Source organism: Sorex fumeus, unplaced genomic scaffold, assembly GCF_029834395.1.
Source record: "Sorex fumeus unplaced genomic scaffold, SorFum_2.1 ptg000002l, whole genome shotgun sequence".
Classification (NCBI taxonomy): Eukaryota; Metazoa; Chordata; class Mammalia; order Eulipotyphla; family Soricidae; genus Sorex; species Sorex fumeus.
In genome coordinates, this window is record NW_026606059.1 from 54,509,155 (window position 1) to 54,523,724 (window position 14,570).

The following is a 14,570-nucleotide window of genomic DNA, read 5'->3' on the forward strand; positions in this document are numbered from 1 at the left end:
AAAAATGGAAGAGGGGTAGGGGAGTAAAATATCAGATAAATATGACAAAGGGAATGGAAGGAGTGATGTAAAACATAGTTACTGGTCAGTTATTCCGGTGGGGATGGGTTTCTTCTAGAAACAAATTGTACAACAAGATTTCTGTGATAAGAAGAAAGCAACCAGACTTCTGTAAGGAAGAAGACTATAAGGAAGGAACTCTTAGAAGAGCACATGCAGATGTCCTCTGCTCATTCCTGCAAGGGCGAGAAATTATGTTGGCAGGGAAAGAAACGTGGGATGTGGGATGAGCAAGAGAAGATGGACATGCGTTCAGGATTCTTCTGCCTACCAGGCTTAGTGCATATGCATGCTAGTCAATGAATGAACACACCAGATGTGGAATCATCTCATCTTTTAAAGACAAGACTTTCATGCTAAGTGACTCATGGTCTCAGAGTGAGCAAGCAAGTGGCTGAGCCAGAACAGTTTTGGATGCTGCCTATCACTATGCGTTATGACCCAGAAGTCAGTTTAGAGTCTTGTAACCAGATTTTAATTGTTTCCCTGTTTTGGGTACTGTTGTTTTGCTGTAAGGAGTGATGTGGAGGGAGATGTATACACTTGAGGTTGGAGAGGGACACGTTTTGTTTTGCTACTAAAGTCCTAAATGGCAGTGTCTCTGAGATTACATTCAGCTTGGCAGTGACAGGGATGGATCTTGCTGCCTCTTGCCTATAGGGCACCAGGCACTCTACCACTGAATTATCCCCAGGGCTTTAATATTTTTCTTTTGAATTAAATGAAGTAGGATAAGAGTGTATCAGAATGCATCATGGGTATCTTTTGCAAGAATAAAAACAGACACCACTTTATTAAATGGAGTAAAGGTAAGGTTTTTTTTTTTTTTTTCTCAGTGAGTTTTTTTCTTTCCTTAAAGCATACCTCTGTATGTGCTGGGCCAGAATATATAAAGTGTTTTTGTGGGTCCGGTTTAGACTGTAGGAAGACATTGCACTGAAAGATGCCTTTTATGAGAGCAGGAATTTTCATCTTATTTTTTTTCCTAAACCCCCAATATTTGTTACTTACTCAACATGTGACACTATGTTGATAAATGAATACAACAGGAGACAGAATCAAAGAGGATTTGGGCCCTGGGTGGGTTTGAATTCTATTCTAAGTGAGATGTGAAACCACTAAAATATTTAATTAAGGGAATGATGTGATCTGCTCTGTGATTGGAAAGATTTGTCTGGCTGCTGTGTTAGGAATGGATTAAGAGAAAGCAAGAGTAGAACTGGGCCTTCCAGAGAGCTGCAAGAGATGATGATTACTTGGTGGAGCAATGAATAGGGAAATAGAGTAAGCATATTTGAAATACATTCTCTAGATAGACTTGGTGATTGATTGTGGTATGCACAATGAGGGCATCTGGTGTGAAGGAAATAAAAGACTCAAGAGTGATTATTTGGGGGTGGGGGATATGAACCGAAAAGAGAACAGGAGGAGTTGGGGGTGGGGGAGATTATTGGTTTGAGAAAGAAATGAGACAGGAGGATGACACTGGGGGCAGAGGGGAGAACATTGATGGGTTCAAGAATGAGAGGAATGGGGGAGATCCAACATAATCCCCTCAATCTTGGTGTGCTCAAGGCCTTGACTTAGACTTGTTAGGGAGGGATGAACCATCTTCTGTGTATGCTTCAATAACCTTTCACTTGTTGGAGAAATCAGATTATTGTCAGGAGAAACTGAAGAACAGTAAACATAATGATCTGTTCTACTGTGAGATAGAGTTAGGAACATGAAGGCATTCAGTTCTCCTCCTTGTCTCCTGCATTACAGTGTGCATTGTCATGTGATTATTTCCAAAAGCAAGGTTTCCCAGGTGATCACCTTTGACCTTTGATCTTTGTGCTCTTCTTTAATTTTTTTTTTTATTGATTGAGATTCTATGGTTTACAATACTATTCACAATGGTTCCTCATGCACATAATTCCAACACCACACCATCACCAGTGTACCCACTTCCCTCTCCTCTTTGTGGTCTTCTTAAAAAACTTGCACTCTCATTTTGTAACTGTATCTCATGGTGATTCAATTAAAAAAATAAATAAATAAATGAAAGAAACTTTCACTCTCCTCCTTTCATCAGTGTAAAATTGAGTTCTGAGAAGGGAACCTATCCTGCTCATTTAGCACGTGGCACATGGACAGCAAATGACTGCGCTTCCTAGGGGCAGTCTTCTGGCCTCTGCTCACTCTTGTCCTCAGATCTTGTGGATGGAATTTCCTTTCCTTCTTTCTCTTTCTTTCTTTCTTTCTTTCTTTCTTTCTTTCTTTCTTCCTTCCTTCCTTCCTTCCTTCCTTTCTTTCTTTCTTTCTTTCTTTCTTTTTCTCTCTTTTCATTTCTTCCATTTTTTCCTTTTTTTTTCTCCCTGAAGCTATAATCCACGGAAATCTTTAGTAAAAGGCAAAAGATTTATGCGCTCTGAAGAGAAATCAGAGTATATCAATAGCACAGCAGTAGGGCATTTTCCTTGCACATGGCCGGCCAGAGTTTGATTCCTCCGCCCCTCTTGGAGAGCCCGGCAATCTACCCGTGATGTATTCGATATGCCAAACACAGTAACAACAAGTCTCACAATGATGGAAATGTTACTGGGCCCGCTCGAACAAGTTGACGAACAACGGGAGGACAGTGCTACAGTGCTGCAGTGCTATAATCAACTTGTAAGGTTGTATAGTTTTAGGTAACCTGCATGATGATTTAGTGTATGCACATACTACAAAATAAATTTACTTAATATGTATTCACCACAATAAATTTTATTAACATTCATCATCATACATCATTGTATTTCTTTTATGATGTAAAGGTAAAGGTAAAGGCCCTCCCGTTGATTGTCGATTTGCTTGAGTGGGCCCAGTAATGTCTCCATTGGAGACTTTGTTGTTACTGTGTCTGGCATATCGAATACTCTCGGTAGCTTGCCGGGCTCTCCGAGAGGGGCAGAGGAATCGAACTCGGGTCGGCCATGTTGGCCGCTTGTAAGGCGAACGCCCTACTCGCTGTGCTATCACTCCAGCACAAATTCTACTCTCTAAACAACTACAAAATCTAAACAACTCTAAACAATCTAAACAAACAAACAACTAAACAAACTAAACAAACTAAACAAACAACTACAAAATCTAAACAAATCTAAACAAATCTCTAAACAACTACAAAATCTACTCTCTAAACAACTATCAAGTGTATACAGTAACTGTATTGAGGGCAGTTTCTATGTGGTACATCTCAGAACTTGCCTACAATGGAATGTTATTCAGTCATTAAAAAAGAAGATAATGGAAATCCTGAATTTTGTGACATTAAATAGCTTTTCATGAATCCCCAGCAAAACTTGGGAGATTGCAACTGCAATTCTCATTTTACAAATGAAGTTAGGGTATGTTCAAGACCACTAAGCTGTGACTCATGCCAAACAGTTCTAAGCACCATTACTTAAGACAGTGGTCAGTGTTCTGTTAGCTACATGGCAGTTACTTCTAGAGGTTACCCTCATTCTTACTTGCAGGCATGTCCCAAGTCCCAAGTCATTACAAAGGCTTCACTTTATATTTCTGTAGACCTGTTAAAAGTTGAGGAAAAGAATATATTAGGTTCAGAACCTTGGCGGTTCTGTTATTCTGAAAAATGAGTTGATGAAGGCAAGAAATAGAACAACATCCCTGAGGAATGACAGCTAAGGGAGACTGGGAGCCCTGACAAAGGGCTTTGGCTTCCACCCCTGACTTTGCTTCTTTCTGTTGATGTTTACATTGAAATGATCAGGAGGGGAGAGTAAGTGGGAGGAGGGAAGGGGAGGGGAGGAAAGAAGAGAAGCTTCAAGAGAAAGTAAAGGTTGTGATGAGAGTATAAAAGAACCATTAAGAGGCCAAGAGTCCTTTTCCCTGTAACAATAGCTAAATCAACTTTGGTGCATGCAGAGAACTCCAAGCTAAGTCAGTTTGGAAGCAGCCTTACCAAAAAACCTATGTTCTAAATGCATGTGAGACTTGGCCCGCTTCTCAACCTCAGTTGTGTCCCCTAAGATTTTTCCCTTCTGGAGAAGCCCATGATTTTTCACGTATCTCCCCCTCTTTTTCTTTAAGTTCCCTCACATTGCTATAATCAGATTTCTTTAAATAAAATTATTTTACTTCACTATTTTATCTCGTTGTGAATTTTTTTTTTTTGAGGGTGGATGGAGGGGAGGTGGGTGGGAAGGATGTTGCGTTTCCTGAAAAACTTGGACAGAGGTCAGGACTGACTTTCTTTTTCCTACAAAGAGCAATTCATCACTTCATCCCGAGTCTGCAGTTCCTGAGAATCCTGGTAGTGGGGACTGCATCTTGTGTATCTAGTGGACTCATGGGGCAAGTGGAGAGCAATTATATGTGGCTGATTGTTTTTGGTGAACATAATTCCAATATCATATCATCAGTGTACCCATTTCCCTCCCCTAACTCCCTCCCTCTCATCCTCACTCCAAAACACAGACACATACACACATGTACACACACACACACACACACACACACACACTCAGTGGATCAGTTCTCTATAGTATTGCCTTTGGCCCTTTGTTGGATTTAAAAGATACAAAGAAAGGTGGCACGCTTTCCTTGAGGCTACCTCCCTGGTTCCCCACTTCACATAAGTCACCTGCAACAGCAATGAGGAGAAAGAGAAATAAAGTATGTGGAGGACTCCCACCAGCATTGCCAGAGGTCTGCTCCTTATCAGCACAAAGGCATGCTGAAGTCTCAGTCTAATCAAAGCCAAAAGAATGTGACAATGTGACTTATTTCAAATGAGTGTCTGAGATATAAGCCTATTTTCTGTCTGATTTTGTTTTCTTAACTTCAAAGAGTCTTAAAGTTTCTGCTCTTGTTTCTTTGCTTTAAGGGTAAAAAAGAGGATGTACACCTTTGCAAAAATTTTGATTATATGAATACATTCCCTAGCCTCCTACCCTTGTAGCTAGGATTCAAGGATCCCCACATCCTCTGGGGCTTTCCCCAGACCCTTCCAACAGGGCTCTGCCTGCAGAGCTGTCACCTTAGCACCCTGCTGTGCATATACAGACAATACTTGGATTGGTTGACGACTACCAGAAAAAGTTTACATCACTGCTGAATATTAGCTAAGTGCTTATGAATACTAATGTTCCTATTTACAAGTGATGAAGGAAGTTGAAAAATTGATAACTTTGTCCAAGGTCACAAAACTAATCAATGACTTAAACTGAAAACTCATTTACCAAATCATATTCCATCTTTCTGGTGTAGTGTCAGTATCCAAGTTTAATACAGTGTCTTTCACCTTGGGGGATTGCTGTCTCTCACAGGGGGAACTGAGTGAATTTCTACGCTTCTTCTGACATCCCTATTTATCTAAACATTAAGAGAACTGGGGGCCAAGAAGATATTAGAGTGGGTAGGGTGCTTGCCTTGCATGCAGCCTACCTGGGTTTAATCACTGACTTCTCATATGGTCCCCTGAGAGTCAGGAATAACCCCTAGGCACTGCTGGGTGTGGCCCCCAACAACAACAAAATTGTTTTTAAGTTGTGTGAGGACATACTTGTCCTTTTGTTAAGAGCAGATAATGAAATTCAGTGGCCCATTTTAGGCCAGGGCTCAAACTCCACTTGTTAATTATTCACAGAGTTGATAACTACTCTTCTCTTGAAATTGCTAAACTGGTGAGTCACACCAGAGCTACAGAGCTGGTAAAACAAAACAACTTGAAAATAACTGTTGAAGCAGATCATACTCTTAGAGAGGGAACGTAAATCTATTAAATCAAATGCACAGTGACAGGAGCAAGGCACAGGGAGCCAGAGAGATGTTGCTTGTGAGCTATGGACTATTGGGCAAGTCATGTAATAAATAACCTCTGTTTCATCATCTGGAAAATGATAATAAGTACCTTGAATGGTTATTTGTAATCAGATACAATGGCCCAAGCTCCTGGTACCTGAAGTGAGCCAAAATATTTACTAAGACCTACTAAAGGTAGAATCAGAATCAGATTTGCCCTCTGATTCAGAATCAGAGTTGCTGTCAGTTAACATCCCAAAGGCTTTCAGAAAAATAGGCTGACCTGGGGTTAACCCTTACCTGGCTATGGTGCAATGGGGGCAGAACTATCTACTAAGCATGATCGAGATATTTTTTTTCTCCTTTACATTGGGGCATCTATAGGCTATGCAGGGTGATCCAGGAGACAACCAGAGGACTTCATGACTATATATCATAATATTTGGGGATGAGGGTCTGAAGCTGGAATGAAATTCAGGGCCTTGCTCATGCTCACACTTGATTTGCCATTTGAGCAATTAAATGGAACTTTTTTTTTTTCTTTTTGTGTCACACCCGGTGATGCACAGGCGGTTACTCCTGACTGCACTCAGTAAGTACCCCTTGAAGTGCTCAGGGAACCATACGGGATGCTGGAAATTGAACCCAGGTTGGCCCTGTGCAAGGCAAATGCCCTACCCACTGTCCTTTTGCTCTAGCTCCTTTTTTCTTTTTTTCTTTTTTCTTTCTTTCTTTTTTTTGAATGGAACCTTTTCAGCTGCTATCCTCATGTGTCCTGTCTGCAGAGTAGTGGGCTGGATGGTAAGAAACATGCTCTTCCAATCTCAGGCCTGCTCTTTACAGAGATGAACATACATGTACAGCTTAGGATGCATTTGTTTGCAGTGACCATACTGATACAGGGAAGGTTGAAAATTTCTCTCTCTTGCTTCCCACCGTCACTCCCCAGAAACAAGAAAAAGCAGCAGAGCGACAATTTGCTATTAGACGTCCTTCCCATCATAAAACAGAATCACAAAACATAATAATGGCTAATATTTTCACAGGCTTGCTGTGCACTTAGGAATATTTTAAGGATCGTGTATGAAATACATAATTCTATACATAATTCTCATGGCAACTCTGTGAAGCAGATTTTAATTTGTCCTTTTTTTTGTTGTTATCATTGTTCTGTTGTTGAACTACATTTGACTATTCTCACATAATACTCCTAGATTTGCTCAGGGGTTATTCTTGGTGAGGATCAGTGGACCGTATAAGGTTCTGGGCCTCCAGTCAGGGTCACCTTATCTAATATGGCCTCATCTCTATGGCCTCTTATCTCTATGGCACCTTCTTTTTTCCATTTAAAAATTTTTACTGGGGCTGGAGCGATAACACAGCGGGTAGGGCATTTGCTTTGCATGGGACTGACCCGGGGTTTGATTCCCAGCATCCCATATGGTCCCCCAAGCAACACCAGGAGTAATTCCTGAGTGCAGAGCCAGGAGGAACCTCTGAGCATCGCCAGGTGTGACCCCAAAAGCAAATAAATAAATAAAATTTTTTACTGATTTGTAGGATAACACTGTTTTGTCCTTCCTCAGGTAGCTTAGGTTTATCAGGTCACACCCATCCAAGTGCTCCCGAGTCACTCCCATTCTTTTGTTTATCTGTAAACTCTTCTCTGTGCTCTCCTACCCAGTCAGTTAATTGCCTTATTCTCCTAATCAAATTCTGTTAACTTGTAAGATCAGATCCTTCTAAGGACACTGAACTTGTAAGCTATGTCTTTTGCATAGTTTATCTTAAAACAATGTCCTTTCTGTATGGACACAGGAAGACAGTTAATATTATGCTTTGTAACTTGGGAGTTGATTGACTCCCAATAATATTTACTTCTGGGCATCTGCTTTCTTGACTCAGTTGCCCTTAGTTTCTAGCACCCCCAAAGCAGGGTCCCAACGAGAGACTGAATGGACCCAGGGCAAGCTGTGAGCTACCCTGGCATCGAAATGGGCCAGGCCAAAGCACCACAATACTCAACTATAACTTGAGGGAATGATCATGTACAAATGCTGTCATGATCCAAAAGTAAGTAACAATGAGACTAGGACGATGCTGGGGCTAGGAAGACTAACCTGGCCTGAAGGACTGCGGAATATATAGTGAGATGCCCTCAGGAAGAACCAAACTGTAAGCTTATATCTCTTACTGTGCTCATACAGAATAATATTGCTATAAATATTAGAAGTAGATTTACTACAACTATTTAAGTAGGTTACTAGTTGAGGAAAGAACATACTCTTGTTGGAATCCCACCCTTGAGTGGATCTCCTAGTAATATGGAGTAATCTTCTGAAGAGATTTTATACTTGAGTTAATCTCCTGGAGGAGTGGTCTTACCTCTCTTTGTTGATTTGTTAATGTCCAACCCATCTTTGTGTCACCACCTTACATGATTGCTATATAAACTAAGACTATAGGCTCAGGCTTCAGAGATCCAGAGTCAGAGCGAGAGGGGGCTCAAGCTTGAGAAAGAAAACAGCCTTCCTGATCCAGGCCACACACAGCAGCTCAAGAGCACTGAACGCGAGCAGTGAGACAGAGTCATCCAGAGAGCCCGTGAACACACAGCCTTCAGCATGCTAAGATTTTACACTGATTAGCATTGGTTTATAACACTATATAGGGGCCTGATATAGAAATTTCTGTACCTGTAGAGGCGGGAAAAGAGCTCAGAGTATCATCAGGCATTTCTTAATGTGAAGAAATAATAGTTCTTTTACTTTTTACCCTGGCTGGAGTGATAGCACAGACCGGCTGGAGTGATAGCACAGCAGTAGGGCATTTTCCTTGCGTGCATCCAGCCCAACCGAGCCAGATTTGATTCCTCCGGCCCTCTTGGAGATCCTGGCAAGCTACCAAGAGTATTCAATATGCCAAACACAGTAACAACAAGTCTCACAATGGAGACATTACTGGGCTCGCATCGAGCAAATCGATGAACAACGGGAGGACAGTGTTTGTTTACTTTTAATTGAATATTTAAAATTGTTGTTCTTGCAAACTTAGCTGCATCGAACATCTTTATTTATATGTTTGTTAGTATTTATTTTGGTTTTGGGGCCATATCAGCAGTGCATAGGGCTTATTCCTGGCTCTACATTCAGAGATTATTCCTGCTTGGGTAAACATATGGGGCACTGGGGTCGAACCCAAATTAGCCATGTAGAAGACAACTACCTTACCCATTATACTATGTCTCCAACCCACCATTATTACAATGTTAAATCTGCCAAACTGTAAACCCAAGATATCTTTCTGTTCACTTATATTTTTTTGCTTTTGCTTTTTGGGTCACACCTGGTGTTGCACAGGGGTTACTCCTGGCTCATGCACTCAGGAATTACTCCTGGCAGTACTTGGGGGACCATATGGAATACTGGGAATCAAACTTATGTTGGCCGTGTGCAAGGCAAATGCCCTACCTGCTATGCTATGGTTCCAGCCCCTGTTCACTTATATCTTTATGAATTTCTTTCAGTGACTCTTTGTAGTTTTCAGAATGCTGTTCTTGTATTTATGTAGTTAAAATTATTGTCGACTGTTTTGTTAATTTTTATATTATGGTAAGTGCAGTTGTTTTTAAAAGTAAATTTAATTTAATGTTCAAATGTTTCATTCTACTTTTGGGTCACATCCCGTGATACTCCTGGGTTACTCCTCACTCTGCACTCAGGAATTACTTCTGGTGGTGCTTAGGGGACCATAACAGGTGCCAGGGATCAAAACCAGGTTAGCCACATGCCAAATAAGCACCCTACTTGCTATATTATGTCCCAGACCTCAACATAAACATACTAAACATACAAAAATATGTTTGAGTTTTGTATATACACATTGTGTCCTGTATTATGATAAATTAACTTTAGTGTTGGGACTCAAGCTCAGGGTTCTTACAAGAAGAGCATATATTCCAGCCTATTGAACTAACCCCTTTGACTCCCATCTTATGATTTGAACTTCACTCTAGTAAAAAGAGTTATGATACTAGTTGCTTTTTGTGTGTTGAACATTTGTTGCATTTCTGAGATAAATCTCATTTGTAGTGTGTAATCTGTTTTATATATTGGTGAATTCAGTCACTCTTATTTTCTTTTAGGATATTTTGTCTGTACTAGCAGACTACCAAGGAGTCAGGGGGAGAAGCAGATTCCCCACAGACTCCGGGCCAGGCTGTTTTCTTGAGGGGCGCTCCAGAGTGGGGCAGGTGAGAGCCTCCATGCCTCAAGAGACCCAGCCCCCACAGCCGACCTCCACTACCCAAACGCCACCACACTCCAGGCCACTTTCCAGACTGCATGGCCACTTCGCACATCATAAGACATTTCCTACCCATTTTACAGAATTACTATGCCATATTTGATGGGGTTCAGACAGTAAGCAACAAAATCATAGAGAGAAAACATATATATATTATATTTATATATATTATATTTATATCACTTGATCACTTGACTTCCTGTTAATTGTCGGTTTGCTCGAGCGGGTGCCAGTAATGTCTCCATTTGTCCCTGTCGCGTGCTAGTGTAGCCCAATGGCATCTGTTCATTCTAGGAACACAAAGAGCTTCAAACTGATCGTTCAGGATCTTGATGAAGAAGTCTGACCATCTAGTAAGTGGGCGCCCACGTGGTCTTTTGACGTCCCATGGAATCCAGTCGGTAATGGCTCTAGTCCAGTGGTCATCTCTAACTCTCATTACATGTCCAGCCCATATGATTTTTGACACCTTGGCAAACGACACAGTGTCCCTGATTCTTGATTGTCCATGGAGGTCAGAACTCCGGATTCTTTCTCTCATTTGAGTGAAACATGATACTCCAAGCACAGCTCCTTCAATTCTTCTTTGGGAGACCCGAATAGCGTTCTCATCCTGTTTGCTTAGGGCCCAGGTCTCTGAGGTGTATGTTAATGCAGGAAGAACAGTGGAATCAAAGAGGTGTGCCCAGAGCCGGAGGTTCTTTGTCCTCTTAGCTATTTCTTTGATGCTCTTGAAGGCATTCTAAGCCGCTCTCTTCCTTCTGCGCAGCTCAGGTGCCAGGTCTTCATCATGTTGACTTCTCGACCTAGGTACACATAACTGTTGCATTTGTAGATGGTCGTTCCATTGAGAGCGATTGGAGCATCAGGAATGAGGCTGTTTCTCATAAACATTGTCTTCCTAAGATTCAGCTGTAATCCGACATTTCCACACTCACGGTCGAAGTTAGCCAGCATTTGTGCCGCTTGGCTAATGTTTGGTGTTATTAGAACAATGTCATCAGCAAAGTGGAGGTGGTGTAGTTGCCGACCATCTATCTTCACTCCCATTCCTTTCCATTCCAGTTGTCGCATGATGTTCTCGAGGGTAGCACTGAAGAGTTTTGGTGAAATGGTATCACCCTGCCAAATCCCTCTCTTGACATCAATTATTACTTCTTTGTAGAATGGTGAGATCCTGGTAGTGAATCTGTAATACAGCTCATGGAGGATCCTGATGTATTGAGTTTGATTGCCCTGATTGGCTAGCGTTTCAATGACTGCTTCCGTCTGTCTCAACAGAATCAAAGACCTTCTTTAAATCAATAAATGTTAGAGTGGCATCTTGAACTCTTGAGAAACCTCAATGAGCTTGGTTATAGTGTGGATATGGTCGATGGTGCTGAATCCTTTGCAGAACCCGGCTTACTCGCATGTTTGTCCTTCATCTAGTGTCTGCCAATCCTATTCAGGATGACTCGAGTGAACAACTTGTAGATGACAGACAGTATGTAGATTGGGCGATAGTTGCCAATGTCGTGGATGTCTCCCTTCTTGTACAGTAGTACAGTCCTGTTGGTTTACCATTGGGATGGAACCTTGCATTCAGACAGGTAGCGTGTGAAAAGCTGAGCCAGCGTATTGATGAGTACTGATGACAGGTTCTTCAGGTGTTCAGGTCTGACCTTGTCTGGGCCAGGTGCTGTTCGTTTCTTTACTGATGAAATAGCGTGTCGGATTTCGGAAGGGAGAACATTGGGAACGACATATCCATCCTGTGGAATTTGGTATGTGGGCAGGTGGACATGGCTATTGAAGAGATCTGAGTAGAAGTCATGGATAATCTTCTCCATTGCTCTTCTGGAAGATGTGATAGATCCATCAGGACATCAGAGGGCAGTCATCTTGGTCTTGTAGTTGGCAAAGGACAGGCAGGCATTACGAATGCTTTTCCCAGCTTGCCGCACCTACCAGCACTTCTGCTCTTCTCTCTTTGAGGTCTTCCTTGATCGCATCTCTGCACTGCTTTGCGAGCTCGGATGTTCGCTTGCGGCAGCCTGAGGCCTGCGCCAAACCATGTTGGCGAATGAGCTCAAGAGTTTTCGAAGACAGGTGTTTTATGCCTCTCGGAGACCCGACAAGTTACCAAGAGTATCCCGCCTGCACGGGCAGAGCCTGGAAAGCTACCCATGTCGTATTTGATATGCCAAAACCAGTAACTATAACAGGTCTCATTCCCCTGACCCTGAAAGAGCCTCCAATCATTGTGAAAGATGTATAAGGAGAGGCTGCTAAAATCTTAGGCTGGGAGAAATAGAGATATTACTGTTACCCGCTTGAGTAAATTGAGGAACAAGGGGAAAACAGTGATACGGTGATATTAATATAGAATGCTGCTTTATTGTTTATTATGAGATCTTTTTCTAAGTTGATATTCTAGTGTGAATCTCATAGAATAGTGTTCCAACTTTAATGAGATTCTCATTTTATTATTATTATTATTATTATTATTTTAAATCCAGTAATCTCAACTGACCTATTTTCAAGTTTTTTTTTCTGGGGAAGTGGCACCTGAAGGTGTTCAGTGCTTATTCCTCGCTCTGTGCTCAGGGATCAAACCTGTCAGGGCTTGAGGGACCTTATGGGATGTTGGGGATCAAACCTGGTCTACCTCATGCAAAGCAGGTGCCCTAGCCACTATACTATTGCTTTCGCTCTGGCATTAAGGAATAACCTCAGGGTTATTGCTTCATACTCATTCCTTATTGTTTGCTCAAAGTTGTAATTGGAACCCTTCTGTTAACTTTTTAATTTCAGGTTTTATGTACTGCAGGTCTATAGTTTTTATTAAATTCTGTTACAATATCTTTTACAATTTACGAATTCTTTTACAACTTATCAATATTTTATTGGTAGTCTACTTTTTATACATTTTAATGCTTTTGAAAATGCTTACTTTTAGTTTTGAAATAGTTTATAACCAATTTAATATTTTGCCTAATAGTCCAACTTCTGGGTTTACTCAGGAAATTTTCTGAAATGTTTTCCATAACTGGACCAAATTTTTAATTTTTGGATATTTATTCCCTTTGCTACTGTTGGTGAAAATGGAACGTTTTTTTTTTTTTTGCTTAGTTTTATGTCACATCCAGTAGTGTTCAGGACTTAATCCTGGCTCTGGGCTTGGGGATCATTCCTGGAGGGAATCAGAGGATTATTTATGATATAGGGTACCAAACCAGGGTTGACTGTGTTCAAAGCACAGTCATGTTCACTATACTATCTTTCTGGTTCAAAAATGGACATAGAAAATAATACTATGTGTTAACTAAAAAAATCAGATTCTCTCTGCTCCAGGCATTTTTTTTGTTATTGTTGTTTGTTTAGTAAATTTCTTGGAAGAATTTTGTAAAATCTGTAGTCTGTAAAATCTGTAATCTGTATCATATTTTATCTCTGTAGTCTCTAGTTAATGCAGTGATTAACTGATAGAAGGTTTCTCAAGATCTCTTTTATTCTTCTTTTTTTTAGTTTTTTTTTTTTTTGTCATTCTAGTTGATAGTGCCAGGTGCTACTTCTGGGTCTGTGTTCAGGATCACGTCCAGTGGTCCTTGGTCTTTTGGGTAACATGTGATGCAGAAGCTTGGTCCTCCCGGGACCAACACTTGTGTTCAATCCTTTCAGATGTCTCTCTGACTCTGATCCCCAAATTCTTTGAACTAATAATCTCCCAGATTTTAAGGGGATGTATGTGTGTGTTTTTGTGTGTGTGTAAGTGTTGTGTTTGTTTGTGTGTGTGGGGGGGGGGTGTGTGTGAGTGTTTGTTTATGTTTTCAGAGCTCTGTCAAGCAGGATAGAATTTCTTACCATCTTTAACTTCTCAACTAGAGAAGATGAAAGAGTGGGTCCTTCTCTGTAGTTTTTTCCTAGACATATGTACAGTCCTAAAAGTGAACTTGGGTTTCTAGATTCCTTTGAAATGTGTTGGAACTTTTCAAAGGCCCCTGTGAAGAGATCATTACCCAATTTTTATTTTTCTGATTTTTGGTTAGACTCTTGTTAGTTCCAACTGCTAACACCTCCACAGGCAGCTGTGATATTAACAAATTGCCACTGACTATATTTGACAAATACTCAGTAGGTAGAACTCTTTCACAAAAAGTACCTTCTGATTAGGTCAAATAAAGGCAGTCTGTGAAGGCGAAATATTTTAGTAAAATGCCAGACAGGTGAAGTGGTGACACTTTTTGCTACAGAGCTTCTGGGGAGCTCCAAATTCATTTTGTTTCCTTTAGTAGTTGAGAAGCTGCAACTACCATAGTTGTGAGCCATGGACTTTTCATATTACTGAAGATCTGAGGAGAGGTGAAGGGCATAAGTCAAATGAAAATGCCATCAAGCTCACTGTCCTTGTGGAGATTCAACCATTTTTC

General features: G+C 41.0%; 1 pseudogene; it reads right to left on the reverse strand.

Moving 5' to 3' along the window:
• Window positions 1-2,406: 2,406 nt before the first annotated feature.
• Window positions 2,407-2,493, reverse strand: LOC130022771 (uncharacterized; annotated as a pseudogene).
• Between the last annotated feature and the right edge of the window lie 12,077 nt (window positions 2,494-14,570).